This window comes from Salvelinus sp. IW2-2015, linkage group LG26 (assembly GCF_002910315.2).
Source record: "Salvelinus sp. IW2-2015 linkage group LG26, ASM291031v2, whole genome shotgun sequence".
NCBI classification, from domain to species: domain Eukaryota; kingdom Metazoa; phylum Chordata; class Actinopteri; order Salmoniformes; family Salmonidae; genus Salvelinus; species Salvelinus sp. IW2-2015.
Genome location: NC_036866.1, coordinates 47857890 through 47872117, shown reverse-complemented (window position 1 = coordinate 47872117; position 14228 = coordinate 47857890). Strand labels below are relative to the sequence as shown.

Here is a 14228-nt window from a genome sequence, read left to right as displayed (position 1 = left end):
CAATGCCACTTAATACAATGTTTACATACCCTACATTACCCATCTCATATGTATATACTGTACTCTATTCATCTACTACATCTTGCCATCTTTATGCAATACATGTACCACTAGCCACTTTAAACTATGCCACTTTATGTTTACATACCCTACAGTACTCATCTCATACGTATATACCGTACTCTATACCATCTATGCATCTGCCATCCGTTCTGTACCACCACTCATTCATATATCTTTATGTACATATTCTTTATCCTTTACACTTGTGTGTGTGTGTAAGGTAGTAGTTGTGGAATTGTTAGGTTAGATTACTGTTGGTTATTACTGGCATGTCCGAACTAGAAGCACAAGCATTTCGCTACACTCGCATTAACATCTGCTAACCATGTGTATGTGACTAATAAAATTTGATGATTTGATTTGTAGTCCTACATGGCACTTAACAAAAGCCTTCTAACATCCATGTATTATAGACGCGTCTATATTAGGTTTTGATCCAGGAATGCATGTTAAAGTGAGTTTTTTGCCTTTTCATGTCTCAGTCAATACTCCATATTAAGGAATGAAATTTGGCACACCGATTGAGAACTCAATTCCCTAAATGGTCAGAAGATGGCGCCCCACAATCCGCTCGCTAGTTTTCTCCTAGAAGAATGTATAGAAAATGTGCACTCCCGTCTAAAATGAAATTTAAGAAAATCAACAAATTGTCAAAAGTGACACTCGAATGACCGACAAAGATTACATAACAGAAGTGCCTAACGTTTGAATATCCGAGAAAGGTGTTGTTTCTCTGCTATCTTTTACAGCAAAGAATGAAGGTAAGCGAACTAAATTCACTAAATTACATGGTGGCTAACAGGCTATTTCATTTTTGTTGAAGGAGAAACAGAAAAAGATAGAATTAGGATTACAGATCACACAGTCGAATTCAAGGTGAGAAATACAGCATGCCCTCATCGGAAATCTATATGTTCTAATATGTTCTATCTACCGATCTGTGATGCAAAACTGAAATCTAGTCACTCTCTCCTCTACTAGCAACAGTAATTAGCTACACAGGTTTTTAGCTAGCTAGCTAATGTTATATCCCAACAACATTGACGCTCAATTTATCTGATTCATAAGTTGATGTTGTAACGTCAGTTGCTAGCGGGCTCCCGGGTTCACATCTCATCCGAACAGCCCACTTATGGCACAGGTATGCTAGCTAGCTAGCTAACTCATCGTACCTTGACAACATTGACCCTCAACATACCTCTTTTGTTCAGTTATCTCAGCCATAGTCGCAATTAAATTCAAGGCAGATGAACTATTTAACAGGCATGAGCTCAGAACGGCTACAAATGTTAACTTTGTTGAATCTAACCAATCTCTCCACCATACTTTTTATTTTATTTATACCGTTATTTTACCAGGTAAGTTGACTGAGAACACATTCTCATTTGCAGCAACGACCTGGGGAATAGTTACAGGGGAGAGGAGGGGGATGAAWGAGCCAATTGTAAACTGGGGATTATTAGGTGACCGTGATGGTTGAGGGCCAGATTGGGAATTTAGCCAGGACACCGGGGTTAACACCCCTACTCTTACGATAAGTGCCATGGGATCTTTAATGACCTCAGAGAGTCAGGACACCCGTTTAACGTCCCATCCGAAAGACGGCACCCTACACAGAGCAGTGTCCCCAATCACTGCCCTGGGGCATTGGGATCTTTGTTTAGACCAGAGGAAAGAGTGCCTCCTACTGGCCCTCCAACACCACTTCCAGCAGCACCTGGTCTCCCATCCAGGGACTGACCAGGACCAACCCTGCTTAGCTTCAGAAGCAAGCCAGCAGTGGTATGCAGGGTGGTATGCTGCTGGCATACGTAGCTAGCTAGTTAGCTACATTAGCAATTTTTTTACCTTGATCATCGGTATTAGCTACTCTTTGGCAATATCTCCAATATTATTTGGAGTCTCATCACAAAATCATACATATAAGTGTCCAGGCAATCTTGTTCTGCACTAAGATGGCTTTTGACTTATGTTGCAGCATCTTAGCCTGATTTATCCAGACTTTCTGGCAATTGTGTAATCAGGGCCGGTTCCAGGAATAAGTGACATAAGCGGTCGCTTAGAGCTCCCGGCCGGTAGGGGGCCCGACCCAAAACATAGATTTTTGTGGGGTCTCAACTTACTCTTTTATTTTATAATCAATACAAAACATACACATACAAACAACAACATCATACAAACATCAACTACATCACACCTGCCCAGACCCACTGGCACACACCCCCATCTCCAGTGCCCACATCACTTTCTGTGAAACTGCAACATTTTGTTTCTCTCTGTAGCTCACGCATATAAATCTTTAGATTTTTCCATTGTGTTAATGATGGCAGATTGATTGAGTTCTGAGCTTTTTATATACGTACATTTTAGCTAACTTTGCGGCGGCAGGTAGCCTAGTTGTTAAAATGTTGGGCCAGTAACCGAAAGGTTGCTAGATCGAATCCCTGAGCAGTCAAGGTAAACATCTGTCGTTCTGCCCCTGAACAAGGCAGTTAACCCACTGTATCTAGGCCATCATTGTAAATAAGAATTTGTTCTTAACTGACTTGCCTAGTTAAATAAAGGTTAAAAAAAACTGTAATTTCGTTAGTTATGCTACAACTTTCCCTCCATCTTGTGCCGGCCACTAGGTAGTTAGTCTAGCCAGTTATCTAAACTTGTAGTAATCATGGCTGAATACCAATTGGGCACGTGCCCAGGGGCCCTGACCTCCAGGAGTACCAGTAAATAATCTGTCTATGTGCCCTTGAACAAGGCACTTAACCCTAATTGCTCCTATATGTAGCACTGGATAAAAGCGTCTGCTAAATGACTAAAATGTCAAATGTAGGTGGGGGGCCCCAAGACCAAATCTCACTTAGGGCCCCCAAAAGGCTAGAGCCGCCCCTGTGTATAATTCTTAAAGAACATGAGACCAGTTACAGAAATTATTACAATATCAAACATAAGAAGATATCATATTTCACTCAAATCAAACTTACCAGCATGATTGTAATACAGTCATCCGCACTATTCATATTAACCTACTCGACCTCCTCAGCACAAACAAGAATGTGAAATGATTGAATCGCACATTGTTAATTGTGGTAGCTGCAAGCTGTCCGTGTTTACATCCCTCTCAGTCCAATAACCAAAGACGGCTATAGTAGAAGGAGAGAAGTGACAAAAGAAAAAGGTGGGGGGACTGGGTGGATGTTCAGATCTACTGGAGTGTTACCCTCCTGTAGCTTATCAACCAGCTAGTTATTAGAATCGGGGGCACTAGATTAGGGTTGTAGAAAATCTACAAGACGGTACCTCTCCAGGAGAGCCCTGTACCAGATCATGCAGGATCTTGCATTGATTCCGTCTTCTTATGGTCATCCTCATTGTGGTACTCGAGGGCATGACTGGTGTCACACTTTTTCAGCCCCAGCTGACACACCTGATTAAGCAAATTGCATTCCGAGAACTAGAGTTCCCAATCTATAGGATAGACTGTCACCGTGATCACCTGAAAAACACAAGTAGTGTCACGATTACTTTGTTGGCAAATTGGAGCAACACTGAAACCTTTTTTTTTAAATGACAAATAAAGCAAGCAGGTACACGTAAAAAACATCCATTAAAGTATAGCCAATTTGTTCACAGAGTTCGATCATGTCTACATACAGTGTGGTTGCTAGGGAGAGGTGACATTGGGGAATGTGATTCGTCTAGATAGAACAGCATTTCTTAATCCTGGTCCTGAGGACCCAAAGGGGTGCACCTTTTTTTGTTTTTGCCCGAGCACAGAAATGATCCACATATCATCAAGTGTTGATGATTTTAAATCAGGTGTGTAGTGCTACTGCAAAAACGGTATATCTTCCTTCACTGTCCCTGTCCCACACATACAGAAATGGGGTTGAGCAAGCAGAGCATGGGTCCCATGAGGGCACAGGCTAGTCGAGAGCACAAATTAACTTGAGGTTTTGAAGTGTGACTTTGAGTGAGCAGAACATCGTCTTAAACTGTACATATAGAACTGTAAGCAAAGAAACGTGGTTCAAATGTGTAAAAAAAAAAGGAACACATTAAATTGTCCACATAGGCCCTGCTCGCTCTTCTCTCTAGACTCTGTGTTTTGCATGCGCAATGATGTTTCATCTTTCATCTCGTGCACGTTCTACTTTTTAAATCGGATTTGACACCATACAATCCGACCTGTCAAGTTTTCCCTCTCAATTTCTCAAATTGCTCTTTCTCAAGCCTGGGTAACTTTGGGTTTGGATTTCAGGCTGATGGGCTTAAAGGTGGGTCACTTTCACGAAGGACAAATTCCTGCCAGTCCAGTGTTGTAATTGGCTATTACGAGCCGTCTAGGGCAATAAGTGCTGAACGACTTGGGAAACTGAGCAGCTTGATAACCAAAATAAATTCTAATACTTACACCCTTTTTTTAACGTTTAACCTTTATGTAACTAGGCAAGTCAGTTAAGAACAAATTCTTATTTTATAATGAACAGTGGGTTAACTGTTCAGGGGCAGAACGACAGATTTTCACCTTGTCAGCTCAGGGATTCGATCCATCAACCTTTCGGATACGGGCCCAACACTCTAACCACTCGGCTACCTGCCGCCCTGAGTACAATACCTTGAGTTCAGTGGAATCTATTTGCTAAAGTTAGCTAGCTAATTACTTGTTAGCCAGCAACTTTCGTCTGTAAAACGAAAAGCAAACAGTCATCTCTAGTAAACACCATAAAACGAGTCCCCTAATTGCAGGCAGGAGCCAATATTTTGGGTATTAAGCCCAAGGACACACATACACAGCACACAGGGATTTTAAATTAAAGGAAGACACAAAGGAAAGACTCTGCTACCTGCTACAGTTCATTCAGTATATAACCAGTCTCAAATAATAGATTGTAAACTGACATAGGATTAACCAGCTAAACTAGGTTAACATGTCAGAATCAGCTTTATTCTGCAAATATATGTGCATGTACAGGACTCTATGAAATGGTGCTGCAACAATAAACAGAATATACAGACAGACGATATACAGAATATACAGACAAAAAAATATACAGATGCAGATTGTCCACAGATCCACATACAGTATATGTACACTATGAACACCTTAAGCTACATTATAAAATGTGCAGTTCTGGGATGATCATGCAGGGTGCATAGTCTGTGGATGAATAGTGCAAAATCCATGGATGACAGGATTATCGCAGACCAGGTGGCCGGTTGGTGAGGGCCACGGAGGACACTGTTCAGGTGGTGGGAGGTTTTGGTCGTGATTGACCTGAACCGTTTGCCAGAAGAGAGTCTTTGGAAGAGGGGGCGAAAGGGGTCGGCAATGATCTTTCCTGCAAGCTTCCTTGCTCTTGAGTCGTGCAGGTCATCGATGGAGGGCAGGTGGCACCCAATGAACCTCTCAGCAGACTGGACAATCCATTGCAGTGATGGAGGAGGTGAGGATGGACTCAATGATGGTCATTTAGAACTGAATCAGTACACACAGTTTTTCAGACAGTGGTAGCGATGGAAGGTGTCCCGGGTACAGTTTGTGGCCAAGTCACCTCCCTCAGAACCAGTGAAGATCTCCAGGTTCTTAAAGCGGGGCATTAGCATAATCTACAGAGAGGGCAGAACAATACAGGAAATGGAATTAGATTTAGTATGGTGTTAAAATCATTGTACAATCCATAGACATTGGTAAAAAGGTAAACAAAGTAAGGCACTGGAGTTTTCATGGAAGGTGGAGCGAAACATACTGTCCATTACCAGTCAAAAGTTTGGACACACCTACTCATTCCAGGTTTTTTTTTCTCCTTTTTTTCTCCAATGTAGAATAATGGTGAAGACATCAAAACTATGAAATAACACATATGGAATCATGTTATTATTCTACAATGTATTTATGCACTTTTGTAGATCAATTGCTCTGACCCAAATTATAAAAGATCCCACCAGGATATGTGAAACAGTGCAAAGTACAATTGACTTAATATTGGTGTCTGATAAATCTAAAATATCGCAGAGTGGAGTAATAGTCTGTGGAATCAGTGATCATTTTATTATTGCACAAGGAGGATTCTTAAAGATATATTTAAGTGTCACAAAACCGTTAGAATCAGAGGACTCAAAAAATACTGTGTAGAAAAGTTTAGGGAGGAAGTGGGTAAACTGACTGGTGGGTAAACTTGACTGGTCACCTGTGCTGGACAGTGTAAGGGGTAGACAGTGACTGAGAAGTCTTTAAATGTAGATTCCTTGATATGGTGAATGTGATGGCTCCCATTAGACGGGTCAGGGTAAAGCAGAGATCTAGCCCTTGGTTTAATCATGAGATTCTAGAATCTATCCAAGCAAGAAATAAGGCCTTTAAGAAATGTAAGAACTCTCAAGAGCAGCATGATTTTGTCCTATATAAACGTCACAGAAATGAAGCACAGAGCAGGATGGATGAAGCTAAGAGGGGTTACTTTGCTGAGAAAATAATTGAAAACAAAAATGACCCTAAAAAGCTTTGGAAATCATTTAAGGAACTAGGCTGTAGTAGTACTACCAAAAACAAACTAAACACTATTGGACTGAACATCAAAGGGGAGATGGTATATGAAAAAGCAGAGGTTGCCAATGAATTCAACTCATTTTTTACTTCTGTTGCCAGCAAGCTGGTTAAAAAAGCTGCCCACCAGTTCTGGTTTGTATGGAAGCAACCAAGTCAAGAAGTATTATGTAGAGTTAGGGGTTCAGCCAAACTCTTTTTCTTTTGCAAAGGTAGCAACAGCCAAAATAGTCAGTATGCTGGCAGAGCTTAAATGCTCCAAAGCCACAGGCCTGGATAATATTCCTGCAAGGTTTCTAATAGATTCTGYTRAGCAAATTGGCYCTTGTATTACGCATATTGTTAATCTCTCTCTTGAACAAKGCACCTTTCCCAGGGACATGAAACAAGCTAAAGTTATACCTCTGTATAAGAAGGGGATAAAGTCTGACCCTGGGAATTATAGGCATGTATCTATCCTCTGTGTAACATCAAMGATCCTGGAGAGAATTGTACATGAGCAAATGTATGAATATGTTAACAAACAGGGTCTAATGTATGATTTTCAGTCGGGTTTTAGAAAAACATACTCCACTGATTCATGTCTACTTTACTTGACTGACTTCATCAGGAAAGAGATTGATGAGGGAAATCTGTGTGGAATGGTACTGCTTGACTTACAGAAAGCCTTTGATACAGTTAACCCCTGTCTCCTAATCTCCAAACTGGAGGCACTAAGCAGTATCCCTCTAGGCTGGGTAAAGTCCTATTTATCAGGAAGGGAGCAAGTAGTAGAGGTTAATGGTTCACTGTCTCAGGCAAAACCAATGAGTTGTGGCGTTCCGCAGGGGAGCGTGCTTGAGCCTCTGCTGTTTTTAATTGTATATTAATGATATGAAAGATGCTTGTTCTTGCCGTCTTTTTCTTTATGCGGATGACTCTACACTTCTGGTGTCTCACAAAAGTAAAACTATGTTGGAGAGCATACTTAGCACAGAGCTTACTAACATTAGCAAATGGCTTGGAGATAATAAGCTATCTCTGCACTTAGGGAAAACTGACGCAATTATTTTTGGATCCAGACCTAAATTGTGTAGGTTGTCTGAAATCAGAGTGGAGTTAGGGGGTGAGGTGCTGACTACTAAAACCTCTGTTAGCTACTTGGGATGTATCCTTGATGGAAGCTTGGGAGGTGTGAGCATGGCCAATAAGGTGCTAGGGAAGGTTAATGCCAGGATTAAGTTTTTGGCTAGAAAGTCCAAGCTGCTTGATAAGGACTCCATGAAAGTGCTAGCTTCTGCCCTCATTCAATGCCATTTTGACTATGCTAGTACTTCCTGGTTTGGGGGCTTATCTAAACTTATAACGGGGAAGCTCCAGATAGCCCAGAAAAAGTTGATCAGGGTAGTATTGAAGGTGAGTCCACGTACTCACATAGGCAGGAGCTGCTTTCAGATTAGACTAGGTTTGGTTTACAGGAGTATTTATGGTCCTGCGCCCAGATATTTAAGTGATTACTTTCCTCATGTTAGGGATGCACACAATCACAGCACCAGATCAGGTGTTGCTGATGTATGCTTATACAGGTTCAGGACTAATGCTGGGAAAGGTACTTTCTTGTATACTGGAGCCTCAGAATGGAATGAGTTGCCTCTGCCTATAAAAATCCTCACTGGACAGCTTTAAAAATAAAGTCAAAATATGTTTGATGTCCTCTGTGCCCATATGAATAACCCCTATGATGTAACTGGAATGATGAGATAGATGTTCTTCTTTTATGTTTTTGCTTTATTATTTCACTGCCACACTGTGTTCGATCTTGTATAGCCATCTTGTCTCAAGAGGACCACAATGGAAATAAATCCCAGACTTTATTGTGTGTTATCCTCGATGATTTTATTCATGTGCATGTATGGCTTTTAAGTTTTATGTGTGCTTGTTTTTTTTAAATGGTCAAATTAATAAACTAAACTAAAACTAAAATGTAGAAAATAGTAAAAATTAAGAAAAACCCTTGAATGAGTAGGTGTATCCAAACTTTTGACTGGTACTGTATGTGCTGAGATGTGTAAGGCATAAGATGAGTTGGTGACTCACTGGTCCAAACTTGGTGTCCTCTGCCTCGCTGGTGTAGAGGTCCAGGGCGATGAAGTACATAGGTAGAAGCTTGACTCCACCTGGTCAAATGCGTTCTCTTTGCACACACTGACCTGTTACCTGAGAACAACTGTAGTGAGAGAGAGGACAATAAGATGTCACAGACAAAGTTCAATTGGAGTTGAAATGTTTTAACATCTTAATGTTTCATTCAAGGTAACAGTTTATTTTAAGACTGCTGTGGCTATATCAAAAGAGGCAACAATGGATAATCATTTAGCCAAATAATTAAAAACACACAATGTGAGACTGGACTGAGCCGAGCTGTAGGGCAATACTACAGTAACAGAGGGATGCTGACACTCAGATTTTTCACTTTAAAATGTATGTCAAACAAAAACCAATGATTTCAAAGTGGAACATACCATACAACTCTACGCACAAGTACTACTTTTAACTATTTGCAATCATTGGTTTGTTTGACACATTTTAGAGTGAACTATCTGAGTCTTAGCTTCACTCTGCTACTGTGGAATTGCCGTGTACCAATCCACGCCACTTGTCAGTCAGCATGCCTGCTGTCATTTCATGCCCAACCCACCTCGTAGTAGAGAGCTATCCTCCGATACGTTTTCACTTCATCCCTTACCTACACTACTCGTATTCTTTAGCAATGACTATCACATACATTCAGTATAGAACAATCTTTCTAACCAATAGATAGCAGCAGGTCATCATCCTCTCTACGTGACAATTGTCTTATGCACAATGCCTTCATACAGCGTCAAAGAAATTAGAGGAACTCTCAGTACCACTAATGATTAAGTTACATGGGCGATTGGTGGATGTCATGGTTACCTGCAGAAAGTCCCCAGAGTGCTGTACATAGAGGAGAGCCAAGGTACCCTACTTGGAACAGAATGGACTCCTGTATCTCCTGTTTCTGTCAGCTGAGCAGAGAATTACTTCACCACCATATATTAGCAGTGGCAACGCGTCATTCAGGGCAGGTGGGGCAGAGCCTCCCAAGTTTTGAGCCCCACCTGTTTTGCATGTTATTTTGGCATTAATACGTGTCACATATCAGTTTGCAAACAATGTAAAAATATATATATATATTTAAAACATAATCATTGAGTTAAAGCCACATACAAACATAAAATACGGAACGTAGGGGTTGGTAATGTTCTCTAGTTGCACTGTGATTGGCTCAGTGTTCTGTCACTCATGGGGACACCACATCGCCGCAAAATCTATGGGTAGAGCCTGAAAACTCAAGCCATAGACTTATATTAGAAGTGCCCATCATTGGCCACAGATAAAATGAAACCAATCACATTATATGTACCGTCGCTTTGATTGGACTGATCATGTCAACATTTTACTTTCAAAATCTTAGCTAGCAAGCTAGACAAGCAATCATCATTATGCATCAAGTCGGCAATCTACTGGCAAATTCTATTCAATCCTTGTCATATGAAGAGATTATAGATAAAACGTATCGGTGCTCATCGGCCATAAACATTACACAACAAGTTGGAAATTGCAAATTCAACAATGAGTGCTAAGGCGCCACTTCAGCCCCGGATTTGATCCAAGGCTGTGTTACAGCCGGCGGTGACTGGGAGACCCATGAGGTGGGTTAGAAAAGTTTGAAGACATTGGCCATGCTGTCAATCCAACACGACTTCTGCCATGTTCAAAACAACTGGAAACTCGGAACTGGGAAATCTCAGATTTCAGTAAGTTCAAGACAACTAGGAACTCGGATAAAACTAGCTCTGACTGGGAAAATACTGAAAATAATTTTGAACGGTCATCCAACTCGGGATTTCGGGCCTTTTTTTAGAGCCCACAAGAAGGACCGGCACACCACCTTCCTGTTCAGGTAAGCATAGCACAACAAGGTGAGTCCAAAAAGGTATTGTATGCTGCTGCATAAATTATGTAATATACCAGGGAGATATGTATACTGTAGCCAAGAAAGTAATACTAACTGTATGTTGTGTAGTAAGCTGTTAATAGCTCATGTGCCTCATCCTAATAATTTGATCCCATTCCTCCCTTATAACTTAGCGAACTGTTCTGACTTGATGGTGCACATGTAGCCTATAGCCTGTTTTAGAGAAATGTAATCATTGAATATTGTAAGAGCTTTCATTGTCTGCTTATATGCCCTGTTTTTTATCCAACGGTTCTGACTTGGTGTACAGGGATAATATTGTAAGAACAGCCCATGTTCTGAATTCTGTCGCTGTACATTTCTAAAGTGCTTAACACATAGTTACATTGACTACATCTGTCCTAGCTCGCTCATTATTGTCTTAATCAAAATTATGGATAGCGTGTTATCGTTCCCTTATGCCATAGTTTGTACATCTCAATTGTCAATAGAAACCACATTTGTTTAAGCAAGTCAGCCATATCAGCTATGTTTTTTAAAAAGACAGTAAATAAGGCTGAATGAACTGTTTCGCTGCCAGACAAGGCTCCGTTGATAGCCAGGTGTAGCGGTGGCAAGGATCACTCCACGGTGCTGAGAAGAAAGCTCTGCTGTTGGGACAGCTTTATGTAAGCCCTAACAGTGTGTGAGCACCGTTTGTCACCATTTTTGTTTAGTGTTGTGTAGTCGCTTTGCTGGCATGCATCAACATTTAATTATTTTTTTGCCTCAGCAAGATTTACATGCTAAAATCACCACTGCATATTAGTGACAGTGAACCTGCATGGAAAGCGGGATGTAGAGAGAGACATGGTTTCAGGTTAAGACCAAATAACTACTTACTATAATTTCAATATTGAAATCGCAGTTGATTAGCTAGCTAGTTGGTTATCTAGTTTCTCGACTGAAAAACTGTTGAACTTACCTCTTTATTATTGTCAGTGATCACTCACCTTTCACCGTCCCCTTTCATCTCTATGGGCAAAAATCCGCTTAGAGAGCTGTCAAACAGTGTTTGGTCCAAAAACCTGACCAATTGAGTTTCAGTAGACTGCTACAGGCTATGTTCATTGGCTAGAATTTCCTTATAGTAAGCAGTTGCGAGAGCAAATGGATTTTGGTGTGAGAGGGAGAAAAGTCATCCATGTGGGGACGCGGCGTATTTGTGAGTGTGCGGTAATTTTGGAGTCTTGACATGTAGTAAGTATTTCTTCAGGCGAACATAAATCTCTACTCTTGTCACACCCTGATCAGTTTCACCTGTCCGCGTTATTGTTTCCACCCCCTCCAGGTATCGCCTGATTTCACCAGTGTATTTATCCCTGTGTTTCCTGTCTCTCTGTGTATGTGTGTTTCCCCCATACTCCTTTTGCTATTCTCTTTTTGATAGTCCTCCCGGTTTTGACCCCTGCCTGACTCTGGACTTCTTTCCCGCCTGCCTGATCATCCTGCCTGGCCTGACCTTTATTCTGCCTGCCCTTCGGTACCTTTTGGACTCTGAACTGGTTTGGACCCTTTTGCCTGTCCATGACCATTCTCTTGCCGTCACCTATTGGATTAATAAATATTGTAAGACTCCAACCATCTGCCTCCTGTGTCTGCATCTGGGTCTCGCCTTGTGTCATTATAACCTTCTTATTAATTTACTGTGTCTGGAAATGCAGTGCAAGCTCTCACGTTTAATTTGCATGCACCTCGCCGGCCTGTGCTTGTGGGATCCGTTCTCTGCTCGCTCAACTAAATGTTCTCACCCGACTCAAGTGTTTGCTCACACAATGATGTTTCATCTTACTCGTGCAGGCCATCTCGCGCCCATTCAACTTTTTATGCGGATTTGAAACCATAGGAATGCTGGTCACAAAAAAAGGGAAAAGGTGAATGGAAAAAGCCTAAATTGCACCATCATCTAATCCTGCACCTAAACAATCCTACACCAGACCCAGACATTAGGCCTGGGAGGTTGGAACCAACCACTTCTCTCAAAACTTCCTGTAGCTTTTCTGCACTAAAATCGCTCACATTCAAATATTTCTCTGCTGCTGCAACCCTTGAGCTATCCTCTACTGTCTTCACTGCCTCAGCACGAGCACAGGAAACTTTCTTTTTTTTTAACAATTCCACTCCCTCATAATGCCGCCACCTGTGTGTAGTCAATCACAGCTTACAGACGAAATGAATAAAGAAACAAACATGATGAAAAACGAAACCCTCATACCTAATCCTGTACTACTAAGAACGTTTAAAAAGAGCCCTACTAACATCTAACAAACCCCACCCATCCACCAAATCATTTCCAACCCCGCGCCCCCATCCCCGTCCAACCTCAATAATCCTACAGTGGTTGTGCCACTAAAGTTTTGCGATTATGCTCCGGGATTTAGAGGTTATTTGTGGATTATTACGGTACCCTGCGTCACCACTTACCCACCACTAACCCTAACCCATTATTTTATTTTGTTAGGATTATTTTGCTCTTACTGTAGTATTGTAGCCCTCTCCCGACCGGTCACGTTGAACAGCGCCTGGGAGACCCATGAGATGACTGTAGGTTTTTGGTTTCTCTCCCTCTAAAAACAGAAATAAATCATTCTAAATAACAAACTGTCTTTATTTACAAATTAGTAACAATGTTTCACCCCATGTTCAAGAATGGCCTTTTTCTCACTCATTTAACGTTATTTGAAAACAAAATCATCTCCGAAATATTGCTATTTTTTAAACAAAGTTATTATTATTATTAATTTAGAATGATATAAAAGCCCCTTGGATATTCTCACAGGTATATTATTAACCCTGTTATTAGCAGGACAATATATATTGCTCATGGCTCCCGAGTGGCGCACAATAGGATTGCCTTGCAGTTCTCCAGCTGTATCCACTGAAAGCGAGCGAGGTTCAAAGCACGAGGGCAGGGGGCACGGGATGGGCCGATGAGCTGCGCACAGAAGACAGATTTAGCCGATGGGCAATGGAGGAGGAGGGGGGGGTGGACCCTCACGCCGCCAGACTGGGTAGCACAGAGCAACACTGTAAGGGACATTCCACTAATAATGGCGCTGACTAGGGAAACGGTCCCGCTGTTCTAGCAGGTAGCTGGACAATAGACTTGTCTAGATGGAGGGTAGGGGGAGAATTCTATTGTCAAATGTATTTCTAAGTCAAGTATTATTATTATTATTATTATGTATCACATCCGACCGTGATTGGGAGTCCCATAGGCAACACACAATTGGCCCAGCGTTTCTCTCCCTCTAAAAACAGAAATAAATGTTTTGGCCTATACCAATATTATTGTGGCCTTTATTCAGATTACAATCGCTCACTTTTTTTATTTTTTAAAAACAAAATAAACTCCAAAATATAGTTATATATTATCAAGTTGATGGCATAGTCATATATCCGGCACCTACATATTTATAGACCATTATGGGCTATTAGCAGGACAATTAGAAGGACAATATACCTTAACTATTAGCAGGACTATTAGCAGGACAATATACCTTAACCAACACCTCTGTATTTTGATACTTTGTGGATGGGGCCTCCCCAGTTGCGCAGCTGTCTAAGTCACCGTATTGCAACGCAAGGCAAAATGCGTTGCTA

The 14228-nt window shown here is 41.3% G+C and overlaps 1 protein-coding gene and 1 long non-coding RNA gene across 8 annotated transcripts in view; both read right to left on the bottom strand.

The window, feature by feature from the left end:
• The window catches only part of LOC111952472 (membrane-associated guanylate kinase, WW and PDZ domain-containing protein 2), a 289912-nt gene that overhangs the window by 119952 nt on the left and 155732 nt on the right, over positions 1–14228 (bottom strand). The gene's annotated exons all lie outside the window — the stretch shown is intronic.
• LOC111952473 (uncharacterized) lies at positions 4987–11292 on the bottom strand. Its single transcript, XR_002875739.2, has 2 exons — positions 8684–11292; positions 4987–5670 (listed from the first exon to the last, which is right to left on the bottom strand). It is a non-coding gene; the product is annotated as an uncharacterized lncRNA (long non-coding RNA).